Here is a 27266-nt window from a genome sequence, read left to right as displayed (position 1 = left end):
TTCAATCTTAATTTTTCTATACTTCAGCATTGTTTTTCAATAAAACAATATGATTAATAACAAGGATATTGCACAGCAGATTCATATTTTCGTGGATGCAACAGTGACACACTGAATAATTTTATAGTCAATTATAGGTTTGGATAGTGCCATATAGTAAAGGATTGTTGTGAAAGAAAACACATGAGAGGACTAAATTATTCTCAATATACCAAATTTAGAGTCTACTCAAGCATATTTTCATGTCATATTGATATCTAGTTCCTACAATAATTACTGGTTTCTAAAGATAAGCAGAGGGACAGGTAAGGACTATTTGATGGCAACACCATAGGAAAATATTTTCAGAGTCTGGAACTATAATGCTGAAGAGTTGTTTGGAGTTTCATGTTTTATTTTTAAATAGACTATTTCTAATCCTTACCCTCTTGCTCACCCTCTGGGAAATTCACAGTTTTGGTTTGGGCTTGTTATAAAAAGCAGGAGATAAATGTGGCCCTCAACAATTTTTGGTTGATGCTGGAAGACACAGCATCAATTTGTAAGGCTGTTCTCAGGGCTGCAATGAGCTTTTTGCAATGAGATTTTGCATTTTTTCCTGAGTGCACACAAAGGTCAAAACACAGGTTAAGGAATGGATCTCATAATTTAATTTTAGCTCATTTTGACACCTTCTTTCTGCTGCTTTACATTTCCTCAGGACCGTGGCATACCACTAAATACCACCACGTCTCAAAGAGGCCTTTTTGGTTTATTTCCTGAAGTTCAGAGATTTTCACTGGAAGGTTTTTCCACACTCAGGCAGGCAAAGTGTGAGACTGAGCTAGACAATCTCCAGAGGTCCATTCTCCCAGCTTCTCTGTGATGTGTGTGAAGCCTGGCCACCAGGAGTTCCCATAATGATGCAAAGAAAGGGGACTCTCCACCCTTATCTGAATCAGTAAGGTTGGAAAAGACCTCCAAGACCCCCAAGTCCAACCATCAACTGAACACCGCCACCACGTTCACCACTAAACCGTGTCCTCAGGTGCCACAGCCACACATTTTTGAGTCATTCAGAGGGATTCTGAGATTCTGTCCCAGTCATTGTTATTTTTCCCCTCATGCTGACACACAGTGAGAGATGAGTGGCTCCTAAATGTTCATCTGTGCTCCCTTTCCTGCAATGTGTGCACCCAGTCAGGGAGTGCTGGATGACGCTCTGCCTCTATGAATTGTGAATTCAGGAAGGGCAAATTTGCTGTCTCTGGATTTTTGGATGGGGGTTGAGATGGATTAATTATATGTCAAGAGGGACTTGAGCAATAACAAGTGACTTTATGACTGTCTTTACCACTTGGTGGAAAGGTTACATTTAAAAATTGGCTTTACTGCACTGGATTTTAGGTTAAGTTCAAAATGCAGCTTCCGCTGTTAGAACTGAAGGGTCATATAAAATTCATTGCAATAGAATATTTATAAGTATCTGGGATATTTGTAGGAAACAATAATGGTAGAATCAGAGCTCACAGATAGAAGGGGGAATTGTTAAATGGCAAATAAAAGCTCCATTTTTCCAGCACTTAACCCTACATATAATAATAATTATTACAAATCTGAGCAATGATTAAATTTCATTCTGAACCCCGGTTAAACGTATGTGAATGGAAAATGATTTTCGTGCTAATAACTCATGGGCTCTGAGCACTCAGAGCAGGATTGATGTGCATGCACATCACACATCTCCCACCTGCCAGCGAGGTGCAGGTATTCCTGGAGGAGCTTTGGGATTGACATGCCTCACTTCCCAAGCCTGGGGAGGAGCAAAGTCCTGTTTGTTTACAGCCTCTCCTCCCTAATCACATAATTACAGCTCTGAAGGCAGATATCTGACAAAAGCCCCCGAAAGTGAGCAAGGTGAGGGCGCAGCAGCTTTTGTGGCAGCTGTTATCTCATCGCCCTCCTCTCCTGCGAGATGCTGGGGGTGTGTTTGTGCAGGGCTATCATTTACCTCGCTGGCGTGTGCCACCACAATTATCCCCCTGAAACACAAAACTAAAGCGGCTGCTGCAGAAGCAGAGGCCGTTCAAAGGGAGGGGAACTGAGCAGCCCTAATTAGCGTTAAGTACCTGTAATCCTCAGAGATTTTACCTAGCGATAAAAGCCAGGGAAAGTCCCTCAGGTAGGAGCAAAAAGAGCCCAGCCAGGTTGGCGGTGGATCAGGTGTTGTGTGTCAGCTCTGCTGAATGAATGCAGCCTATTGATCCAGAAGTTGCCTGTATTTTCTGCCACAAATTGAATTTAAATTGCTTACATGAAGAAGACATCTGGCAGGTTAAGGTTTTACCTGCTTCATGTTTTGAAATAATTTTCTCCACTAGCAAATAGGTAGGCAAGAGCTCTTTTGGAAATAAACCAAGCAAAGCTTTTTAAGAGATACAGAGACATGGTTGTTTGCAGTGCCTGAGCTTGAAGAAGAAAGTTGTCAGATGAGAAATGTGTTTCAGATTAATAAAATAATACAGCAAGAGAGTTTTTACAGATTAAGTACCTGCACGGTGCCTTCATTCCTGATGAAAAAAATACCTCCTCACCTTACAAAATAATATAAAAAACTATGGCCCTCATTGAAAGACTTTTATTTGGTGGAGAGGTTTTAGTTGGGGGTTTGGATTTTTTGTTGTTATTGCTTGTTTGTTTATCCAAATCAAATAAATTTACTACTTTATTGGCACATGATTTCAACTTTTTTTTGTTGTTGTTTTATACAGGACAGTAATTTTGGAATCCATGCCAATGGTAGGGGAGTTGGAATGAGATCAACTTTAAGGTTTCTTCCAACCCAAATCATTCTGTGATTTTATCAAATGCTTACTGGGGGTCGTTGTGTAGAACAGAATTACAGAATTATTTTTTGAACATTTTTGGAGGGGTTTATCTATTCATGAGGTGGTCATTTGAATATAGGAGGTGGTCACATGCTCCTTTCTCCAGCCATGAAGATTCTGAGTCACCTTAATATCTCTCTTCCAGCCAAAGATGTTGTCACTTTAAAATTCTTTTTCTGATTCTACAGAGTTACACCAACAGTTTCCCATGTGTTGGAATTTTAAGTGCTTGGGGAAGAACGGAAACTCACCAAGACAGCCTGGCAACTCCAGGCCACTGAATCAGGGTTCTGAATTGAATAAGAGTGTTCTGCACTGACAAATTAATATAACACTAATATTAGTAAGAACTCTGTGTGTGCACTCAAACAATAAAGCCACTTTAGATTCTGGAAGAAAAAGAAGAGGAGGGAGGAAAACCACCTTCTGAATAACAAAGAGGCATGGGAAAAACCTTTAAAAATGTTATGATGTGTTCACTAACTTTTTTTTCAAATTGTTTTTACTTATTGAGCCTGGTAAATCCTGGCCACAGCTCGTACATCAGCCTGTTTGTCTCCCTCACAAGGCACCTAAGCTGCTGTTTGGACAACATCCATTTGATAATGAAGCAAGATGCAGGCTAGACAGCTGCTTTTTTCTCACTCATTTCACTCCGTTATTGGTTAACTTAGTGGAAAAATGTAAATTTTCCAGGGACTTTAGGTTGGAGGTATCCCAGCCAAGGTAGATATGTGCTTGACTTGAGGTCTAATTTAACTCCTGTGTCGTATCGACCCGCCTGGCCCACCAGGGAGCCTCAGAGCCCTCCTTTGCCAAAGGTAGACAATGGGATGAAAGTAAAGTGTAATAAATGCCCCTGTCCAGTCCCATGTCGATATCCAGCTGCTTTTTCCCCCCCTCCTTTTTTGCTGTTTTGAGTGCATCAGTATTTCACGTTTATTGTAGTGTGATGAAACACCTTTCAGAATGGCCAGAGGGACACTCAGCAGTAGGCATTTAGGCAGTACAAATTGGAGTGAACAGGAGGACAGTTAGCAGGGAATATTTCTGAGGTCAAAGCGAGCTGGATTGGAGCTGAATCAGCTAAAAGCAGAGTTGAGGGCTGCAGTACCTACTGCAAAGTAAATATAGATTACATTCCTTTAGACAAATTGATCTGCTGGAGGACGATAGGTCTCCCAGAAAAAGAGGTTGCTACAAAAGAATTAAATATTTTATGCTGACGTACATACAAAGAACCCTTAAAAACAACAGCCAGAGATGGATCACCTGGGAAGTCCATCCCAGATCCTCGCAGGAATCATCTGCGGTGCGCTGCAAGATTTAAGGGTCCAGAATCTGGTACATTCCTGGGGATGCTGACTTGGGCTCTGTAAACAAAGCCCTAAGATTTAGCAGCTCGTCTGAGCAACAGCTCTCACCCAGGCAAGTGGAAGAATCATAAAATCACTGGGAAGTTCAGCGGGAAGGAGCCCCAGGAAGCCCCTGGTGTGACCCTCTGCCCAGCAGGGGCAGCTCTGGGGTCTGGAAACCTCCAAGGATGAGGGTGGTACAATCAGGAAGGGTGAAAGGACATCCAGCTCAACAAGTCTGTGCTCAATACTGTTAACTCCAGAAAAAAACACACACACAAAAAAAACCCCAAAAAAACAAAAAAACAAAAAACAAAAAAAAACAAAACAAAAAAAAAAACAAAAAACAAAAAAACCAAAAACAACAACAACAAAAACCCAACCAAACAAACAAACAAAACAAACCAAAAAACCCAAAAACAAACCAAAACTTCGGATATGAAACCATAGCAGATTGCCAAGAGCAGCTTTGCAGCTTTCAGATTTCCTAAAGAAGGTACCAAATTCTTGGAAAAAGTGATGGAATAAATGACACTGTGAGAGCTCTCCTCTCTCTCTCCACTAACCCTACAGATGATGATCTTTTTTTCTCCTCAAAAAAATGTAACCATTGTGTGCATAACTGCTTTTAATTTACTGATCAGTAAATTATTCATCAAGGAACAGAGATATGCAACCACCAATAAAGGTGCCATCATCTAACAGTTGCAACAAATCACTTAAAATCAGGTTATTCCACAAGATCAATGTGAATGTATACACATGGGTCCAAAAAACACCCAAAGAAAAACAGTTTAAAAGATGTAAATTATTAGACTCAAATTAGTAATGTCATGAACATATTTGTAAAAATTCCTTGAAACTGTTTGTAAAAGCATCTTGAAAATATCTGTAAATATTTTTGCTTTCTTCCCAGGGATTATTCTAGGCCAAGCAAACACTAAAGGTGTAAAGGAGACAGCTTGAACTCAGGGCTCTTCTCAAAGCTGAAGAGCTCACTGCCCTTCTGCTGAGTGTCCCTGCAAGCAGAGACCTTCTCCCTGCACAGTGCACACCCCTTTCCCCAGTCACTACACTGATCCCCACCTGGAATAAATCACAGAGGCTGACCAAACAAAAACAAGCCACATACAAGTGAATTCTTCCCACAACACCTTTTCAGTCCCTAAATCATATAAATGAGATCAATCATGTGCTACAAGGGTGTGCTAGGCGATGAGAGTGGTGGCACCAGTGCTGTGGATGATTTTTTTTTCCAAGGAGGATGCCCAGGACATTACAGGGGCTGGGATTTCAGCAGCACATGGGCAAGGCTAATGGATTTGCATGCTCAGCACTCCTCTGCCAACAAGCTGACTTTTAATATGGGAAATAGACCCCTGCTCAGGATGGAGCAGTCCTGGGCAACATCAGGGGTTCAGGGGTCCAGGCATCACTGCAATTATTTTTTTTGTCAGACAGGAGGTGTTTTGGAGGCAAGTCCACGATGGAGGGTGATGTTACAGAGGACTGGATTTAGCTGGAACTCATACCTATTTATTGCAGCTTAAACCTACTCACACAGAGTCTTTTGACAGTCGGTGGCAAAACTGGGCTTGATTGCCTGCAAGTGAGAGAAAAATCACCAGAAGAGGAGAGATTAGCTTTGTGTATGGTCCATTTGTTGGCTGTTTTCTACAAGAACCTCCTTTAGATTCCTCCATTTCGTCCTGGGTTTTGAAGGGTAGGTAACTTTGTGATTGCAATACATTTTCCCCGTCTAAAAGCCATCAGTAAAGTGAATGGGGCTGCTCTCCTAAGTGCTTAATGCCTGATGTAAGAGTTGCATGATCTAGTCCAGAAGTAACACAGTTACCTCAATTACTGCAGTCCCACAAGGCTGTTCACAGCGGTACTTAGGAAACGTTGTAGGCTCAGGCTCTGGTATTATAAACTCCTCAGGGCAGCATGACTACTCACAGCATCTCATCAGGAGTTAACAAACAAGTCCTGGATGAGACACTAGCCTTTTTTTTTTTTTTTTTTTTTTTTGTGCTAGGCTCTTATTTATTTATTTGCATCCAGGAAGGAGCCCAGCGTTATTAATGCCGCGGCGCAGCGCGGTTTCACCGCCGCGCTCTCCTAAAGCAGCGCGGCACAGCGAGATGCCCTGTGTACTTTTTGTGCTTTTTAACATTGTTATCAGGGAAAGATATGTCTTGCCATTTCCCAGGGGGTTCCCCGGGACAGTGTCTCAGTGTGAAAGGGCACCATGGGGCTGCCTCGGACAGTTTTCTTTCAATAAGGGTTTGTTGGTTTTTTTTTTTTTGGCTGTTTTTTGTTTCTATTGTAACCACTCTGCTCTGCTGCTTCACTGATTTCCCAGCTGTTCTTCTGCGGTGTCTGAAGTTGAACGCAGAAAATCTGAGGCTGAACAGCTCAGAAACAAACAGCTGATCATGGCAAGCATGAGAAAACCATGAATACATCTTTCTCTCTCGGCATCAAGCTCTGACTCTCCACTGCGTGCTCCGGCACAACGCGCAGAAATCTCTCTGCAAGGTACCAGCTGGGGCACAACCAGACCTCGAGCATCCCACTTCAGAGCTGCAAAAAGTGCCAGGTTCCCAGCACAAAAACTTGGTTTATTTCGTTGTTAGCCATACCCACGTGAGGGTCGCCCAGGTGTGGTTTAGGCTGGACTCTGGTGGAAGGAGTTAATTGTCCCCGGAGCATTGAGCTTTCCCTGACAGTGCACGGCTCTCACTCTGCTACACCAGGGAACGACAAGATTGAAGGCCCTTCCAATTGTTTATCTTTTTTCTGTGGAATGCCCCAGAAGGCATTATTTCTTGTATGACTTCACATGGGGAAAAACCAAGCAAACGAAGAAAAAACGTCTTTCCAATGACAGTTGACAATTCATCTGCAATGTGTTGTGCTCGGTTAAAAAGTCACTTTTTTAAAATGTATTGTAAAGATACAATCTTCTGATAAAATAATTCTGCAAGAACGTGGAATGTGTTTTGAAAGTTACAGTAGCATCATGAATAAAATAGATTTAACTAGATTTAACATATCTTGTAAAGTCATTTTTCCCAAGGTGAAGGACTTTCTGCTCTTCCTGACAAGACTCTCGAGCCCAGCTTAGGTAATTTTCTTTATGATTATTCCAGTAAACCCACAGAAATCAGTAAAAATGTTTTGCCAATCCTTGTTTGTTTTTTTTTCTGCAACAGGAGGAGGAGTAGCAAGAGGAACATTTGAAAAAACAGAAGCATAATGTATAACTACTTTCATAATCAACCCTTTTGATTCCTTCATTTGAAATATTGTAAACCTAAAATGCCATTCAAATACAATTGTAAAAAGAATGATAAAAATATTTGAAATATGTGGTGAAAACTTATTTAATGTGAAGCAGGGTTTATTTCATAAAAACATTTTCAGAATAATTTGTATTTACTTGGTTCAAATTCTTATTTTTTACAAGACAAACTAAAAAATGGAACAGCTTTTCAGCTGACTCCATTTCAATTTATTTTAATTTTATTTAATTAAGTGGATGCAGTAAACTATGTGCGCTTCACCCTGCCTGAAAACAGGGTCAGATTCTTGAAGAGATGTGTAAAGTTCTTATTTCACTTATATGTAGTCATGTTTCAGAGTATGTGATCCATCAAATCTCTGCCCAGATTGATTTTATTGACCTTAAGATTATTTTTTATATTTGCTTTTTAGTACCTGGATTTTCCTTTATGTGTTTGGAACATTATAATTTCCAGGTGCACTTCCCATTATCCAAACACGTTTCCTCCAAGCAAGAAAATCTATATCCTGTTTTACCATCCCTACTGGTGACAGGTATTGCCTACTCATCTCCTGATGGGAGCTTTTTGTGCCACGTGGTTCCAACCTGCTTTGATTCAGAGACACCAAGGAGTTTCCCAGATGGGTCCTGCTGCAGCTCAAGGTGTGATTGCTCCTGCCCACCCCACAGAACAGAAAACTGAGGCTCCAAGAACCTCCGCAACATCCCTGAAGGACCCACAATGAAGGATCCAAGCAGCACAGCCCTTCCCTTCCAACACCCAGCTCCAGCAAGCAGGTTGCTCCTACCACTTTACAACCACCCAAAGCCACAGCTGCCATAAAAACCAGTGAAAACAAGGCCCCACCACTTTTTTGGGAAGATTAGAACCATGTTTTCAGTGTTTCCCAGCAGGTACCTAAGCACAACCATTGCTTCAGTCTCCATTTTTATTGCTCTAGGCAATGGAAACTGTAGTTTCTATATTTAATGTATTGAAACTGCCTGGTCTCCAAGGTAGCAGGGGTATCTCATACACACTGCTAGAATGCATTTCAGGCTCAATCACTTTGAAAGCCTGGATAATAGAGGAGCACTTGTACTTTGGATAACAAAGTTATTTCCTTTAACATCAACAAGCTGCTCAGCTAGTAACTGCATCAGGCATTGATTTTGTGAGCCTGTTTGTGAGCACTGGGGGGGCCTTTTCACCGATAAAACTAAAAAATTTGCAGATCATCCTTCACGTGCATTATTTCCCGGAGCAGAGCTGACAGAAGAAGCTGTATCCATTTCAGCATGGCTGTTTGGAATGTCAGTGGAACATCTGCAGGACCAGCCCTGGATCTGTCGGCTTCACCCTCCCTGTTTTAAGACAGATTGAAGCCTGAACTTACATCTCCAGCCAAATTTTGTACCTGGTTCCTATTGGGGCTGTAAAAGAGCAATCACTCCCCAGACTTGCTGCTCAGATCCCAGACTAATGGTTTGAACATGCAACTGGATTCAGATGTGGGCTCCTTCCTGCTAGGCTCAGGTTCATGTATTTCAGCAGGCCAAATATCTGCCTGTTTACTCATTTGTCATTACAAAGTGCTAAATTAAAAGTATCAGGAGCTACCAGTCACATATTCCCTGGCCATATTTTATTTTTTCTTGTAAGAAAGTCTCAATCTACATTTTTTTCCTTGCATCATGTGCTTCCTCTGAATAGCAGCAGCCCTGCACATCCCCCCACAGCCCTCACCATCCAACTCCTGCTATCAGTAATGGGAGCTAGGCATGTCCATGGAAATGAAAGCAGATCCCTCGGTGGAAACTTTTTTGACAGGAGTGTTCGCAACAACTTTTCAAAAAAAAAAAAAAAAAAAAAAAGAGAACCCACGTCTCGTTTATTTTCCCTTTTCTTCCTCCCAGCTTTCTGTCAGTCATCAATCGAACAGGAGACAACTCATTTCATTTCTGTGACACACAATGATGGACTTGTGTTACAACCCTGACTTATTTTGAGAACTTCAATTTCTCAAGCTGAAAGCCTGAATGTCCCATGCTTGGAAGGGCTATTGATCTGATGTAGATGGACAGCTCAAGAGGAACTGATACATTCCTTACAGCAATTTTTTTTTTTTTTTCTGACCACTACATAATGTAGACTTTCTGCTTGTTTGTTGACATCTAAAAACTTTGATCCTGTGATTTAACTGATACTCTTCTGCTGCTTCTACTCAATATTTCCCTGTGCCATTTGATGTAGGAGTTAGTTATTATCCACTACCTGGAATGGAAAAGCTGGTGCACTGTGATAAAATGTGTGAATTCACAAGGCAGCAGGAACTTCTAAATGCACATCACAATGCTACAGCTGCAAATGTGGGACACCTCCCCATCCTGCTCCTTCCTGGTGCCTTGCAGCAGATGCAAAGTCACCTTGGAACAGGTTTGGGGCCTCACTCCCAGCCTGGGACAGGAGGGACCAGCCCTCACAAGCAGTACAGCGTGTCCAGCCCAGATGGAAAAAAAATCAACATCCACAATTTAATTACAACTTAATCAAAGCTGATTTTGCTTCAAAGCGGGATAAACACCACAGATCACGTCTGTTCCCTCATTTCTTTCCTTTTCCTCAGCTTTGCCTCAGCTTTCCTACACTTCTCCTGCACGGACAGCAGTTACCTGTCAAGCGTGGGGATGTCACCACGGTGGCAGAGCCCCAGCCCCACACTCCTGGCTGTCTGCAGGTCACAGGAAACAATGCATTCCACCCTTAATGATTTATGTAATTTCTTTGGACTCGCTCCTGGCTTAGAGGGTTTTTCTGCTTTTTCTATTACAGCTTAGAGAAGCAAACCAGAGTCTTTCAGGGGCAGCTCCTCAGCCAAGGTAGCTCTTTGTGACAGAATTAGTCTGTGTTAATACCAGCCCAGAATCAGCCCCAGATTTTCATTATTATTGCCTTTAAAGGAGGGTCTCCTCCTCCTCCAGGACTAATTGAGAGCAATGAAAATTAAACTGCATCTCATCTAATAGTCAAAAAGATCTGCAGAAATTGTCCTCGTTTAAATACCAATTCAACACTTTTCTGTCACAGCAGGGTAGTGCATCTATGGTTTTTTGTTCTAAAAGCCAAATACTATTCAAACAAAAGAGTCACTTCCATGTTAATTATACAAAAGAAAAAAAATAAAAAAACCTGGGGAAAAAAAAAGAAAGAAAAAAAGCCACACAAGAAAAAACTAAAAAGAAAATTAAAGCATCTTTTGAGAACGTAGATTGTGCAACTAAAGCACGATGTGGTCTTAGACCTTTACTTTGTGTACAGAGTCAGACTTTATTCTTTCATTTGGTGCAAAGGATCACAGCTTTTTATAACTATAATGGTTATAATTTTGTTGACATTTGAACAAAATAAGGAAGGAATCAGGAATAGAGGTAAATGAGGATGTTGCAGAAAAAGCCTCTGTGATTCAGCTGATGAGAAGAGAATGTCAGCACAGGAAAGTGCTTTAAAAAACCTAAATGGCTTGTCCCATCCCAAAATCTCTCTGTGTTGGCATTGGGCTCTCTGAGTTAAATGCATAGTAAATTAAGAAGAAGGAATTTTGGGTTCTTGGGGTATTGAGGACAATCTATCATCATTGCAGCAGTTTCAGACTGATGGGGTCAGGTCCTTTTCTGGTTTAACCCTTGGGCACAGCAGATCCCATTCCTCCCCTCTGCCTGGTCCTGAATCCCTGTGCAAGGTGGGACATCCCAAAATAGTCACCCATTTAGGTGCCCCTTCCAACCTGGGCTGAGACCATTTATCCCCAAAAACCAACCCAGTGAATTAAGAAAGGCTTTGGAAAACTGATTCAGTTCCATCATCTTAAACCTTTTTCACAGTGTGACCTATATTTAAATCTCTCTCTCTTTTTTCCCCATCACCAGACCACCACCTCATGCACAAAATCCCACACAGGATCTGTCACTGGCACCTCAGAGGAGTAAAATATTTGCAGGGAGTTCAGTATTTTCCTAATAATAACTCCTTCTCCCTCCTGCTGGAAGATACCAGGGGCTTGGGTCAAGGCAGATTTCTGATTCCCATCTCGGAAATCCAGGAACATCCCATATGTGCTGTGAGCAGCCACTTCTCAGCATGGAAAATCCTTTTTCCCTGGTGAGAGGCAGCAATACTCCCAGCTTTTCCCTTTGGAAGCCCTTTTCCCTTCTCCTTCCCACCCATCACTTGTTATCCTGGATCTCCAAGGTGGCAGAGGGATGAAAGGAACCTTGGCAAGGCTCCACTTCTGACAGCCTCTGTGAAGCCACTCCTCCACAATATGGAAAACTAATAATAATGAAAAAAAATTATTTTAAAAAAAAAGAAGGAAATAAAAAGGTGGAAATTCCTGGTTAAAGCCTCTGCCTGTACAAAAAGCATAACAGCTTGTACGAACTGCAGCACGATGACTGCTGCTGTTAATGCTTCCAATGACATCAGTGTTTCCCAAATTACAGAGTGCAAGGGGCTGGATGGGGAAGCTGAAGAGAAGAAGCTGAAGGTAGTGAGGGTTTTAAAGGATGTCAGAAGCAAAAGATGTTTCTTTAGAAAGTCTTCCTTATTTCATTAATCAGTTTTAGGGGATTTTTGGAAACATCGCTACCTAGATAATTAAAACCTCAAACCTCACCAGACCCACCTCAGATCCCTGAGTTAACTTTGCTGTCACCATTCCTGCTCACACACCCCCTGCACTGCTACTTCTGTGTGCCCAGTCAATCTCCCAGCTTTCAACCAAAGTGATTTTTGAAGTAAATATTGAACGACGAGGCCCAGAAAGCTCTCCTAAAATACAGCGGCATTACAGCTATTGCATTTTCACTCTGCCCCTTACAGAAACACAAGGAGCTTTTGTCAAGACTTCTGTTTCAGAAACCCAGGCTGTTCACTGCCCGGGCACTCAAAGGGTTTTTTCTTCCCTTTAGGCTGGAGGAAGACTCTCAAGCTGCTTTTCCAGGTGTTGGAATAGTGCAGAGCTCTTGAACCGTGCTCATGGATGGTGGCCATCTAACTCACATGGCCAAGAGCGTGTTTTCCTTTCTGGCAGTGCTTTTGTTCCAGGTGGAACAGTCTTTCATCCACACGAAGGAAACTCTTGCTTGTCTCACTCTCAGGTAATGGTCTATAACCATCCAGATGGAGTGAAATATAGAACCTATATGGATATATATATATATATATATATATATATATATATATATATATATATATATATATTTGAATGTGCATGCATGCATCTTTGTCATGCATTGCTCACACCCATGCTGCATTCTAAGCTAATTTAATTAAAAATAAAATATAAGAGCTTTTTTTTTCCTGTCCCGTTAATGCCAGAAAGCCCTGGAGTAGCTGCACTTTTACAACGCAGACGCTCCAGACCAGGTTCCAGCTGTCAGAATTTTATGTCCTTGAGATACTTCTGGAATAACAAAGTGTCATACATGTCCCTGCCAGTACACGAGATCAGCACATGAGATCAGACCTGCAGATGTTGCCTCCACATCCACCCACTGGCATCTCATTATCAGTTTAGCTGGGATCCTCCACCCATTCCCAGCCAGGCAGGAAGTCAGGAGCTGTAATTTGTGAGAATGAGCTGTATAGCAACCATTTATCTGCAAAACAAACCTCTGCTGGCAAAAGCTTTGGAGGCAAATGAGAATCTTATGAAGGTTTTGTGTCCTGGCACAAACAGGTAACGAGTGGGGAATGCTGTGATTAATCAGTTCCATGAGCAGTGGGACTTGGAGGTGGAAGAAGGGACAGGCATTAGCACTGGACACACAAAAAATTGCTTTAATTGGCTGGAAAAGACGTTGGTCAAGGGTTGGATTTGATGATCTTGGAGATCTATCCCCACCTTAATGATTCCATGGTCGTGTTCTATGATTTCTTTGGGTGAGGAACATCACAGACCAATGCACCTGACTTCCTTCACCCCATTTCTTGTTAAGAAGGGAATATTTTCCTGCCAGGTAAAAGAGCTATGCCACGGTGGGAGGGAGGCAGAGGATGGTCCATCTCTGCCTCAGTCCTCAGGGACAGCAATGCCAGACATCCAGGGCCTTCACCCAGGAACTGATGAGCACTAATCACCAGGGCCAGGAAGGAGATCCCTTGATATCCCAGGTCACCAAAAGGATTCCCAGCAGCAATTTCATTTCTCCTCATTTAGGGTGGCAATCTTGTCAGCACCGTGCACAGCACATGAAGTTTTACAGAAGGAAACAAGCCTGGGGGGAAGGACTGGGTCAGGATCCATGCTGCATGGTTAATTACTCAGATAATAAATCCAGGAAGAAGGCGTGCTTGGACTCCTTGTCATGCAGGCTGCTACTCTGGCAACTGGGGAGAGACATCTGCTCAGCCCAGCCCTGTGCTGTCGGTGTGGATGATCACACCTTTCTAATGAGCATCTTAAAGCACTTCCTGAGCAGAAAAATCAGCCTGGCTTCAGCCCCCTCTGAGAGCTTTGGTACCAAGAGGTACCAAAACCTCTGAACAGCTCAGAGGTGGGGCCAGTCAGGCTGAGAGCTGCTGGAGCAGAAGGTAAATCCAGCTCCATCATCCCCTCACCCCTGACCTCCCCAAAGCAGGAAGGACAGAAATTTGCCTGTCATGTTTTTTCTCCTTCCCTGTAATTATGATTCCTTGCTTAAGTTTCCAATCTTTAATTGGATTGGAAACTTACAGTCACAGTACAGGGGAGAGAAGAAAAAAAAAAAAAATCCAGTTCATCTGCCTGACTCAAGCGTCTGTTTTCATTTACTACTCCAGGCTTCTGAGTTACTTTGTTGACTCAAGGAAAATAAAGATTTCTTGAATTAAAGAGATGTTCTGCCCTTGCTGGCTGCTCTGCCTCAGCGTGAGCATAGCGAGGTGCCCAGGGCTGCCTCTGCAGGGGAGTTTGGCCCGGGTAGCTCCATGTAGGAGGTGATATAAATAGATAAAAAACCTCACTCATGGAACATAAACTTATTGCTACATATACCTTCCTCACTGGCACACCATGAAATGCAAGCTATGTGGCTCTTTCTTGCCAGAGAGGCCCACTCACAAGTTTTCTGTTGAGCACAGCTATTAATGTCACACTTTTGTTCCTAGGGAAAGAAAAAAAAAAAGTGCCACTACAGAGAAAACTGCTCAAGTTTCTCTTGCACAACTCTCCGATTCCAGTGAGCGCTGTGCTTGCTTAATCAAGTTCTCCAGTGCATTTAAGCAAGCCACAGAGGGTTAAACATGGGTTTTCTCACACCTGCCTCCCCCCTGGCAGGGGCAGAGTTAGAACATTTCTAATGATGGAGCCCACTCTTGCCTGAAGTTCAAAATACATTCACCTGATGGTAATTAAGGAGGCCAATTTAGCTTAAATCCCCGTCTAAAAGGTGGGGAAGGGGTCAGGAATCAGTTTGCACAGAAAAGCACAGAGCCACCCTGGGCAGTTCTACTTCAAAAGGTTTTGAAGTGCATCAGTGATGCAAAGCTGAAATTCAGAAAAATGCAGTTTGGGACTACTGTGCTGTGTGCAGAATTCCAGGCCAGATGTAGACAACTGAAGCTTAAATTAATAATAATAGCAAGCTTCTATTTTAACCACAGAATATTTTTTTCTTTTTGTTTCTTCTTTTTTTTTTTTTTTTTTTCCTCAGTAAGCCCTGAGAATGTGACACCTTGGAGGGCAAATCCTGTAGCATGTGAAGTGCAGAGGTTCTGGGTGTTCACAGCCCATCAGGAGCAGCCAGGTTTTAGCACCTAAGCTGGTGCTCAGATTTTGCAGGGCAGTGACAGCACTCAAACACAGAGCTATTGTCTGACCAAGCCAAAGTGGACTCTTTCTGACTTCAGATGGCAGCGTCTGATCCATAAATACTGATGGGTTCCTTTAGCTAAATTTAACCTATGGAATTATAGATTGTTAATATTCATGGGCTGTGTCGTGCCAGCTGAAGCCAGAAGGATTCCATGGTTATAACCTAAGTCATTGCTTCATAAATTTCCCCTAAAATACACAGGCCACATATAAACTGGCTTTCTGTTAAAAAAAGGCATCGTTTACCACCCCTTTTCTCATTTTAGAAAATCACTAGACACGTTTGGGGACTGATAGACTTGGCTCAGCTACACACATCTCTCATGGAGCATCGAGGCTCAAGTGTGACTTTTAATGCAGAAAAAAAAATTAAAAAATAAGCCACATGCCTAAAGAAATTCAACTCAATTACTGTCTTAGGGTGAAGTCTACGGTGGCAGAGAGAGAAGGATACCACCTTGCTTTCAATGCACTTCAGGGTCACAGTTGCAGCTCTGAGACATCAGAGTTTTTTTGGACATCTTTCTAATGGGCAAATTGTGCCAAAGCCAGAACCAGAATCTCTCTTACCTTGGCCCCTTGGCAGACCAGGCAGCCCCAGGATCAATTCCCAGATGCATACACAGCTTTCACCTCAAAAATCAAGCCAATGCTATTCTGCTTCCCTTTTATCATCATTAAACTCATCCCCAGTTAGGAGAAAATGCAGTTCAATCCTCTGACTTCCCATGAAATTATGAATCTCTGCCTCTGAGCTCAAAAAAAAAGGGGAGGCACTCATTTGCTTTCAATCTGAGGCCATTGATAATCACCTGTGTGTTAGGATTTGTGTAGTGCACTGAAAATACACAAAGTTCATCCTAAAGTGCCAGCACAGTCTTCCATTAATCTCCAGCTCAGTCCCTTAAAGGAGGAAGTAACAACTCTGTAATGATAAGGCTCGTGGCAGCAGCCAGAGTGCTTGAAGGTCTGTTCTTGTAAAGAAAATTTTTCAATTAGTTAAAGAAGCCAGGAGCATCAGCTTTCAAAAAAAAGAGCTTCCTTATGAATCTTTGATCTCTCTCACTGTACCATGTTTCTCATGAAAGACAGTCGTAGTGGCACTGTTTAAATAACATCTACAAAACAGTTCAATTTGCAAATCAGTAGGATTACAGTTTCCTTTATCGTCTTTATTTAAATGAAGCAGGGAGAATGAGTTGTTAAATTAAGGGCTTGTCTAGGAGAGTTGTGTCCAACTAGAAGTGGCCAACACTTGAGAATAACAGGAGGAAAAAGAAAACATGATTCATGCAAAGTAAAAGCTGGAGAAAAGGCCAATTTGTGATGCTTGATCCCAGTTCTGGTCCTAGAGTCTCAAAACCAAGGAGACAGGTTACCCACCCTCTTAACTACCTGTGGTTCATGCTTTTATCTTGTTTTAATGCTTTTCATTAAATTTTAGCAAAAATCAGACATTTCTGAGCACACCAGAAGCTGGGCATGGTCAGATGTCCCTGCTGGGGAAGGGACAAGGCTGGAGAAGTGCTGCCCATCACCTGACAGTGAGTTACCAACACCTTCTCAGGTGGATGTGGTGCCACAGGACTCCAGCTTGGGCTGGGGGCTCCACGTTCCCCACCCCAAACTCCATCCCAACAGGGAGTTGTGTGTGGGATGTCTCTTTGAGAGGCAAGAGACCATCACAGGACCCCAGAATGGTTTGGGTTGGAAGGGACCTTAAAGTTCCACCATCCCAGCTTGCTCCAAGCCCTGTCCAACCTGGCCTTGGACACTCCTATGGATTGGGCAGCCAAAAGTTCACTTGCCTTGCCCTCAGTCTCCCCCTTGATGTCCCCAAAGTCCCCCATGGTTCTTCACCAGGGCTCATAAGGAGAAATTCTGGTGCTGTCTTGTAGGCCATCCAAAACCTGTTCCCTGCCTCCAGCTCCTGAAATCCCAGACAACCAGGGATCCACCCTCTCTCCCACTGCAATCCATCCCAGAACAGATTTACTGCTGCTACTGCAAAGTGTGATGGCAGAGGTTATGTTCCAAAAATGTAAATGTCACCAAATTACGTAATCACCACTTCAGCTTTATAATCTACATATATGGGATTCAAATTCCCAACACGCTCCCTCGGATTATCCGTGTTTTCCAGTGCTCCTGTGGTTGGTAAAGGGAGCATAAAGAGGTCCTGAGCACCCTGCAAGAGGCAGAAATGCCTGATGGTGTTACAGGAGCACAAAACCTTCATTTAGCATCTAAGAAATTTGGATTATTTTTTCTTTATGGCAAATGTCAATTAGGAGTAGAATTAGGATTTTTCAATGTTTATGATAAAAATATACCAGAACACAACCATATATATTTCATAACAAAAAACAACCAAAAAAAATTTGCATTTTGAAAGCATTTTTGACAGGCTTCCACTTTACAAGTTAATGGCAACATCAGAGGTACAGGAATCCTGGAATAAATGGAAAATTGGCTCCAAATATTAAAGACAGAGAGCAAGAAACCAAGAAAAGCATAGTCATAGATGGATGATACTGCCTTGGCAGGCAAGGTAAACAGTGAGGAAACTCGCTGCCAGATGCAAAAAGGCTTAGATCATTAAAAGGGAAAAGAGATGAAAAAACCATTCAACACAAATAAATTAGAACAGTATCACCAATATTGTCTGTCAGCATTTCTGCTATAAATCCTGGTTTGCAGGAGTGTATTTCACATCTGAAAAAAATATCCCCTGGGTGGAACTTGGCCTGCCAGATTTCTGGCCCCTGTTAACATGTCTTTTGTCTTCACTAGGTTTTGAGAGGCATAAATGGAAATTTAATTTGGATTCACCATGATCAGCTCGCACACTCCAGGCACCCACACGAGTCTGGGCTACCTGAAGTTTGAAGAAGCCTTCAAGAAATATTTTTCTCCTCTAGAAACAGCAATAAGGCATTAGGGTTTAATCTGGGTACTTGAGATTTTATAACAACATTCCGTTCATAACTATTTTTACCTTCAGTAAAAAATGTTAAGATGGGGCAAGAGAGAACTGATGGTGCCTGTTTTGCAAATAATTTAACTTTGAAAATAATGTTTGACCATGTAATACTTAAACTGTCAATAATACAACATATCTCAGTAAAACTTGACAAATAAAGCCTGATCTAAAGTTCAGCCTACATCAGATGAGTCTAAGTAGTTGAAATTTTTCAATGTTTGGTAAGAAAAATTAGCACTTAAAAACCCCCCAAAAAACCTAAAAATGCTTTAAAAAAACTTATGAATAATCCATAAAATTTTAGTTTTTAATCTGACCATTAATAGACTAGCATTTGAAATTTTTTACTGCAAGAATTCTGGAGGATAAAGCATTATCTTCTACTAGAAGCTATAACATTTTTTTGGCTGATAGATTTTTTTTTTTTTTTGGCAGCTAGTTTTGATATATGGATACAAAGGATTTCAAGAGATTTGTCAGCGCAAAATTGAATAAAGTTTAAATTGTTTAAATGATTCTATGCACATAAAGTGCCTTTGAAAAATAAGGCTGCAGCTCTGGGTGTGCTGGTGAAAATGAGAAATTCCAGGCTGGGAACGGGTCGTGCCCTCTGATCCGTGGTGCGCATCACTGCTGCCTTTGGAAATGCAGCCCCTTCACCTGTCCCCCTGACGGGAGGAAGACACAGGGAGGAAGATAAATTGCTCTTCATAGCAGAGATTAGGCCACAGGAGCAGAAGGAAAACCAGAAAGGAGCAAACTCTCCATGAAGTGAGAGATGTATTCACTGCTGACCATGGCTGGGCTTTGCCTGTCCTCCCTCTGCTTGTTTTGTCTTCTGGGGGGACTTTTGTGTCTCTAAACTCTCACCTCTTGTATAAATAAGGTTTTCTAGAAAGGGGTTGTGCTCCTGTGCCTGTGAGTCAGCCTGGTTTGCATCTGGGGTTTTCCTCATCCTGTGTTTGTTTCCCACATTTCCCAGCGAGGCTTTGTCAGGGGTTTGACTCACGGGCTAAACCTGGACACATCTCGGTTCAAGATATTATTTATTTCTATAATTTACTCATTCACCTGGGAGAAAATACACATCAGAATGTGTGTGAACTTCTTTCAGTTTTCACGCACTGAAAGAATTAAAAAAAAAAAAAAAAAAAAAAAAAAAAAAAAGCAGCCTGCACCCTGGATGCTCCAAATGAACTGTGAGTGACACGAAACATGAGGAACCCCCGTGGCACTGGGCACCAGGCAGGCCATCCCTATTCCTGGCATATGGAATGTGACAGCAGCTCCCACTGGGACACACCACAAACAAGTGGAAGCACTGAACACATTTTGTGTTTTTCCAAAGGATATATATATTTTTTTTAATTCCCCTGCCCGTGGTGCGTCCTGAAGAATGAGTTACAGCAGAGCTGCAGCTCTCAGGGAAGTTTCATCCCCTCCCGGTGTGCTTGTAGCACACCTTGGAAAAATATCAGCACTGGGAGATGCCACAGAAAACACATGGAAAAAAAGAGAGCAGGAAGTACTGGGGAGATAAAACACTATTTGCAGAGTGGAGACAGAATGCATTGGAGGAGAGAGGAAAGATAAAAGCAGCAGCTTACAACTCTGAAAAAAAGGAAAACAAACAGAAATTGGATTTTTTTTTCTTTGCTTTTCAGCTCTTCATTTCCACATACCCCCTGTTTTCCAATTTCCATTGTCTTTTTCAAATGTTTTGACCCTCCAGATCTTTTAATGAGCTTCACACACATCCATGCAATTCTACATAAATCAGAAAATCTGCTGCACATGCAGACCCTCACTTTATGCTGGGGAACGTGACATCCAACTGGGAGCAAACCTGAGGGTGGGACATTTCCCTACAAGGTAAGCAAAACCCCCTAAAAAAGCTGACTTCATCCAGCCAGAAATTCCCACCAGGCTCCAGCAGCTCAGGGATCTGTCATGGCCCAGTGTGTCTGCAGAATGGATGGTTGAGCTATGTGAGATGGCCCAAAAATCACAAAATTAAGAGTTTTCCAAGTTTTCCAATGCATCAAGGCCTTGGCACCTTGTTTGTTCCTTCCCTCAGAGCTTTCTACTTTCAGCATTTTCTTTCTGTGTTTTTTTTAAATACCTGGGATATCTTATGGCATCTTCTTAATTCAGGTTTAATGGGCATGAAAAGGGAATTAGATTCATGCCTTGGGACAATTATTGGGATAACTCATATATGGGGAAGGTACTGACAGCAATACCTTAAAATTACACTGTGATTCACAGAATCATAGAATCCTTAGATTCTCAGAATAATTGGAATCATTATTTTGTGCTGAACTGGCAGGGTAATGCTCACTGCTGGACACTAATTTTTCTATGCTTACTACTCATATATCTCAAAGGCTTAAATAAGTTTTCTGTCTACTTTTTATTCTTTATTGGTAGCCATTTATTCTGGGGAAAATTTATCCCCCCCTCCCCTTTTAAAACCTCTCATCCACAAACTGCTTTCTCTTTCTGTTACATTGCTTCATGTCCCTGTAACATAAATTACATTTAAAAAAGAACCAAACCGTCTTTGAAATTCTCTTTAACTCATATTTGCTGTATCTCCAAAATGAGTAATTTTTAAAAAAATAAATATTTTCCTTTAATCCATGATAACTGAACAGACGTTTGCTAAATGAAGCCAACAGACATGAGAAGATTCGTTAAGTATCTGAGTTTTCTGACACTGCAGATTGGAAGGGAGCAGCAAGGGACTTTGCCAAAGACAGGACTTTGAATTTCATTTCTCCTCATACCAGCAAGCGATGGAATTGAGGAGTTGGAGCAACTTTACATCTCATGCCAGCCTATCACAGAATTAAACTGTGCCTTTTCCCACCACACACAGCACCCTCTGAGGTAGATAATATAGGTCAGGCTGAAAAATGCAAGTAGCATCTTTAAATACTAAAAATCAGACACGGCACTAACATTGAATTGATAACCTTTCTTTCAACAATTCCCCAACAATAACAACTGGGAAACAATGGCACAGATTCATCCCAGCTTCTTAAAACCTTAAGCTTCTGAAATCAGAGTCTCCATATTAGCATTTAGTACAGCAACATTCTGATTTCAATTATTGACAGCCTGAACTAAATTAGTTAGTGTCTCATCTAGTTTCAACAGTCTGCTATTCATTGAGTTGTTCAGATGTTGGATGGGTTCCATCAACATCTCCTGAACACACTTTTTTTGTTGTGTGTTTTTTTTTTAAGCCAATCTGCTGCTCTCTGGTTCCTTTCTGACACTTCCATCCCTTTCTAATATGATGTTCCCTGAGCTATCACCCCTCATTTCCATTGTTCTCCATCATCCTCACTTCCTACTCCAACTTTGTCTTTTCCTCTCCCCTCCTCATTCTTTATTTGTGTTTTGTATCAGCCCCTGTGCCACCCAGCTCACCAAAATCCTTATTTTGCTTTGACAGTCTTTAAGTTTCTTTGGGATCACAATTGGAAAGGATGCACTGTCACAGTCCCCAGAATTGTGTTTCAACATGACAGTGGCTTTACGCTGAATATAAGAGAAGGAAAAGAATAAAAAGGCACCAGACTTAGTGAAAACCTTAAAGCCACGCTGCTTTTCAGGCAGGCACAGGAATTTCCCCTCATTCCATATAGAAATCAAGAACATCCCCCGTGGGTACTGTTGTCCTGCCTGTGTTTGGGGTCTCCTGATGCACCCTCAGAGCCTCCCCCACGTGCTGTGGCTCCCCACAAGGTCACTGCTGCACTGCCAGGATGTCACAGGGGAGGAAGAGTGGCTGAGAGGGGATGACAGGCAGTGGGGAAGCTGGGAGAGTGGGAAACACAGGAGGAACACAGCTCTGAAGGGCATATTGAGGAATGTGGGAAACCTTCTGAACACCAGGAAGAAATCCCCCTTGGAAAAAGCCTTTCCAAAAGGTATAAAGAAGTGTTTGTGTTTGGGTTGATGTGCAAGAACAGCGGAACATCATGTTTTTCACATTTTTTTACCTTTGTGAATCAGTGTTAAAAGTTATAACCCTTTCCTGCTCTTATTTCAGAATTGCTGGTCTCCAGCTCCCCGTGCATCCTGCTAAATGACATTATTTCAGCTCCCACTTGCACCAGAACAGCTTCTCCCTTGCATGGACCCCCAGCTGCTGCCCTCAGTGTAGGTGCAGAGGCTCAGATAACAAACTCCAAGCCACGGCAGCCTCAAGTGCATCACTGAGGGCCCTGGATCTGCTTTGCGTTCCCAAATCACCGCTTTTTATTCTGATTGCACCTATAAATCAAGTGCCAGTCTTAGGCTAGCACAGAAGCTGGGAAAGTCAGTCTGCAAACCAGACTGCAGATGAGGAGGGAAGAGAAGGAACCACTAAGATTGGTAAATTCTTATATTCCCTTTATCATAGAGGGGAAAAAAAAGATTTCTGATCTTCACATGGTGTATCTGGCCAGCACTACACAATGTCAGGTTTTATTGAGCTGCTCCTCTATCCCAATCCTGTCCAATTTTAAGTTTCTCTGATGTAAAAAGCCACACAGTTGGCTGGTGAGGGACTGAAAAGGAGGTGACTCTCTGCTCTGCTGTGGTGACACCCCACCTTGAGCACTGCATCCAGCTCTGGAGACTCCAAAACAGGAAGGAAAAAATCCTGCTGGGGAGAGTCCAGAGGGGATGGAGCAGCTCTGCTGGAAGGAAAGGCTGGGAGAGCTGGGATTGTTCAGCCTGGAGAAGAGAAGGCTTTGAAGTGAATTAACTGCAGCCTTCCAGTACCTGGAGGGAGCCAACAGGAAAGGTGGGGAGAGACAATTCACAAGGAACTAGAGTGGCAGGACAAGGGGAATGGCATCAAAGGGAGACAAGACAGGTCTGGATTGGATATTAGGAAGAGTTTCTTGGCTGTGAGGGTGGAAAGGCCGTGGCACAGGTGCCCAGAGAAGCTGTGGCTACCCCTGGATCCCTGGAAGCGTCCAAGGCCAGGTTGGAGCACCCTGGGACAGTGGGAGGTGTCCCTGCCCACAGCAGGAGATTGGGACAAGATGAACTTTCAATCCAAGCCATTCTATGACTGTATGAAAACTTGACCTGTGGACTTTGAACTACTTTGTGCCTTCCTTTGCTCTTGACTGGAGAGCCAAAACGCTTGAACAAGACACAATGGAAATTATCTTCTTGATGTAGGGTCCCTCAGAACCTTAAATTTTGCTCCAGAGCTGCCTGTGGTTCAGAGCTGGACCCATATCAAGGCCTTCCAAAACAGACAACATTCATACTTTCAGTGCATTTGTGGATGGCTGCACGAAGGTGTTAATCCCCTATGTACAGCCATTAGCAAGGAATTCATTATTCTGCCCAGTGAGTTATCCCTCTATTAAACGTTAGGAAGAATTAGCCTAATATTTACTGTCAGCTATTTGTTATGTTAAAGAGGTCTTTGCCAAATCTCCAGCACCTCCACCACATGCACAAAATCATACTTTAAATGAAGTAATTCTGAATTAAACAAGTGTGCTAGTACTACTAGTGGGATTTATAGTAACCAATAACAGCCTAAGAATGTATTTCACAGATTGCTTCTTTATATTGCAAAATTAATAGAGTTTTATATCTGAAGAAACAAATCTGCACATTAAAAATCAATGTTGCTCATGATACACACTTGGTATTATTTCTGGGAATGCTACAGCTGGCATGCACAGCCTAGTTAAAATATTATAATTTACTTGACTGCATGCATAGTCGATTTGCAGTCAAAACTGCCACTTACTACATGGGAGGAAAAACAATGACTTCCATGCTACTGCAAACATCAAAGGTAGTTTTTGCACTACTCCCCCTCAAAACCTCCTGGGAAAAGCCCTGACTCATAAGCTTTCCACTGGTTACTAGAGTGCTTCTTAGGTTTGAAGGAAAAAAAAAAAATCATATTTTGCTACAGTACCTCCACTGAAAAATCCTCAACAAGCAGAATGGATTGAAAAATTCAAGCATGACTAAAAAGTACATTCCCCACTAGTCAGTGAATTTTGCTCCCTATTTGTCACTGCCACCTTGGAGAGCGGTGAGCATTAATAATGCATGGGTGCTAGGAATGTATTAGCAACTAACCTTGCGAAGAAAATCAACTGGGGACCCAGAAGAGCTGTTAAAAAAAAAGGGAAAAAAAGGAAAAAAAAAAAAAAAAAAAGAAACCAAGTCAGAGCTCTCTGGTATCCTCTTATTTATTGAAGAGGTTTTGGGAGCAGTGTCAGGGATGGCGGGCACCATGCATCACTGCAAACTCAGGCTGGAAGTCTCTGCAATGGGGTCGTAATTGAGTTCATTGATCACGTCCAGGAGCACACCCACCCCCACCCACCAAGCTCTGGCCACTCTCCAGCACAAGAAACACCCCAGAGAACCAAGGATATTTATGCAAAGTGGTGGTTGGAGCAGAAATATCTTTATTAAATGTGTTTTTAAGGAAAGCCTTCATTCTGCTGTTATTGGCTTTGCATTTGTTAATTGTGATCAAGTTTTCCTGGGAACTGATCAGTGCACCACCTTTGCCAACCAATATTTTCTAGGATAGGGCCAGTGAGGGGGGTGGGAAAACCTTTACCTTCTCCTGCTTCTACAACTGCACCAGGCTGATCATGAGGTTACCACCTCAGCCATCCAAACGTGGCTATTCCCACCTTTTATTTTATGGTGACATGATCACATTGGGATTTTATTCTCATTTTGAAACCCCTTCAGTCCTCCCAAATCCAAGTTATCCAGTACCCAATGAAAATATTCTGCTTTCTAGAATAAAACAGCCTTACCCTTACACTTCTCTAGTTTGAAACAATTTGTGCAGGAAGCTGCTCTATCCTGCTGTTGCACTTGGCAGTAAGGGTTTCAGTTATATATTTATGTCCTGCCATCTCCTTTTAATATATATTGTTTATATTCCCAGGCCTTTTTATTCTGGTAGAACAATCATTACAGGTTTTACATGGAATATAGTTGCTTTTTGTGCTATTAGCCAAAACAAATATTGTGTTTAAATCCACCTCATTGATTCACGTTCTCAGTGAATGTATCCAGCTTGCCACTGGAATGGGAAGATAGAGTGAAACAGTCCTAAGTTCTGCAAAAAAAGGGAAAATAACATGGTTTTCCTTTCCCTTTCTGCTGGGAAAAATGGACAACAAAATTGTCCTCTACTTTACTCAGCAAGGAAAAAATGCCCCAGAATTTTCTGTGCAGATCCAACCTCCTCCTCCTGAAATAATCAGAATGACCTGATGCTGCAAGCTAAATTATTTGCTTTGTAAGTCATCATTTATATTTTTAGTTGCCCATTGCAGACCTTCATGCAATTAATTCATTAAGCTCATTATGACTTAATGTTGCATCCCAAATTCAAAGTTCCCTGTACAAAATTTAATCTTTGGTCATTTTTTATTAAGATGTGCTTTGAATGAGCAGTTTCCCCCCAACAAGGGTAGGGCCAACTCCCTAATTAACTGCTGCAGCCTGTGGATAAGCTGGAAACCTCACTGTGACACAATCCTCCTGCCTTTCACCTGCTTTCCTAACACTCATCAACTAATTCATGCCATTCTTCTCATCTTTATTTGATGTTGACGACAAAATAAAGTTAAAAGACACCTGCTGGTAGATAGATTTTCCACTGAACATGCTTATACAGGCCTTTAGGAAAACTAGATTCTGGCATCCTAAGAGGATCACATGATTATGATCTGAAGATTGAGAAAAGAATTGGTTCAGTACCAGTTTCTCATTCTCATTACAATTGTTCTCCAGAGAAATGAGCAATTCTTCACCATTGTTTTCTTGAAACAACGATCTTTGTTGAATTTTAGTGTATTTTTTTTGCCATCTTTTTTTCTTTATCCCCTTTTCTTAGTCTTCTTCCTTCCAAACCTCCCTATGTATTTCCACAGTTGTTTAATTTTTGTTATGGAAATGATTAAAGTTTTATTTTGTTTTGGTTTGTTTCATTTATCTCCCAGGAGTTTTTTAGGGTGATAGTCACTCTGTAAATGAATGTAAAAACGCTTTTGTCAGATTAGCTTGCATATTAACTGGTAAAATGCTTGTTATTTTGCTCTGATGTTACATTCACAACAGGATAACAGTTTTGATCCTGTTATGCAAAAATCTGCATTATAAATTAGAAGGCATATTTCACACTTTTTTATCTTGGGCAGATTCCTAATGCAGTCATTTGGTGTTAGGATGAAAAAATGGAGATAAGGCAACTTCCATTAGCTCAGCTCATGTCAGATTCAGCAGGCACGAGCTCAGACCATACGTGGTGACACCTTACTCGTCTGATCTGAATTTGGGTGATGTCTAACAACTCAAGAAATGTTGAGCTTCACAAACCCCATGCATAAAACCTGCAAGTGGAATGCCAAGTATCTCGGGCTGAAAGCATTTTTATAAGGTTTTTTTTATTTAAAGAAAAAAATATTTAGCTAAACAAACTTACAATTGTTAGTTATGGTAAGATCCTATTCATTAGATCCTGAAAATCTCAGAAACATCTTTCAACTGCAGCCTAATGTTTCATAGTTAAAGGCAGTTTTTCAAGAAGTTAATGTCTTTTTCTCCTTTCAGTTATTTTTAAAGTTTCTAAGCAAACCTGAAATTAGTCAGACTGCTCATAGAATTCCATTTTCATTATTTCTAACAATATTAACAGTGCAAAGCTTCCTAATTTTGCAGGTTTGTAGACCATTATTATAAATAGTGCTAAGTTCATAAATCAGGTCCTGCTAAAGATATGTAAGATCATTAAATATCTGACTTAATCATTCAATTTCAAAAAAATCTCTGAGTGAGTACCACCTTAAGAAGATATCCACTTTGCTTTCAGAAGAATATTTTATATCAACATGCCCAGTACAATCTGAT

The sequence above is a fragment of the Motacilla alba genome, chromosome 7 (genome assembly GCF_015832195.1).
Source record: "Motacilla alba alba isolate MOTALB_02 chromosome 7, Motacilla_alba_V1.0_pri, whole genome shotgun sequence".
In the NCBI taxonomy this organism is placed as follows: Eukaryota; Metazoa; Chordata; class Aves; order Passeriformes; family Motacillidae; genus Motacilla; species Motacilla alba.
The sequence above is the reverse complement of the archived record's forward strand: the minus strand, read 5'-3'. Positions refer to the sequence as shown.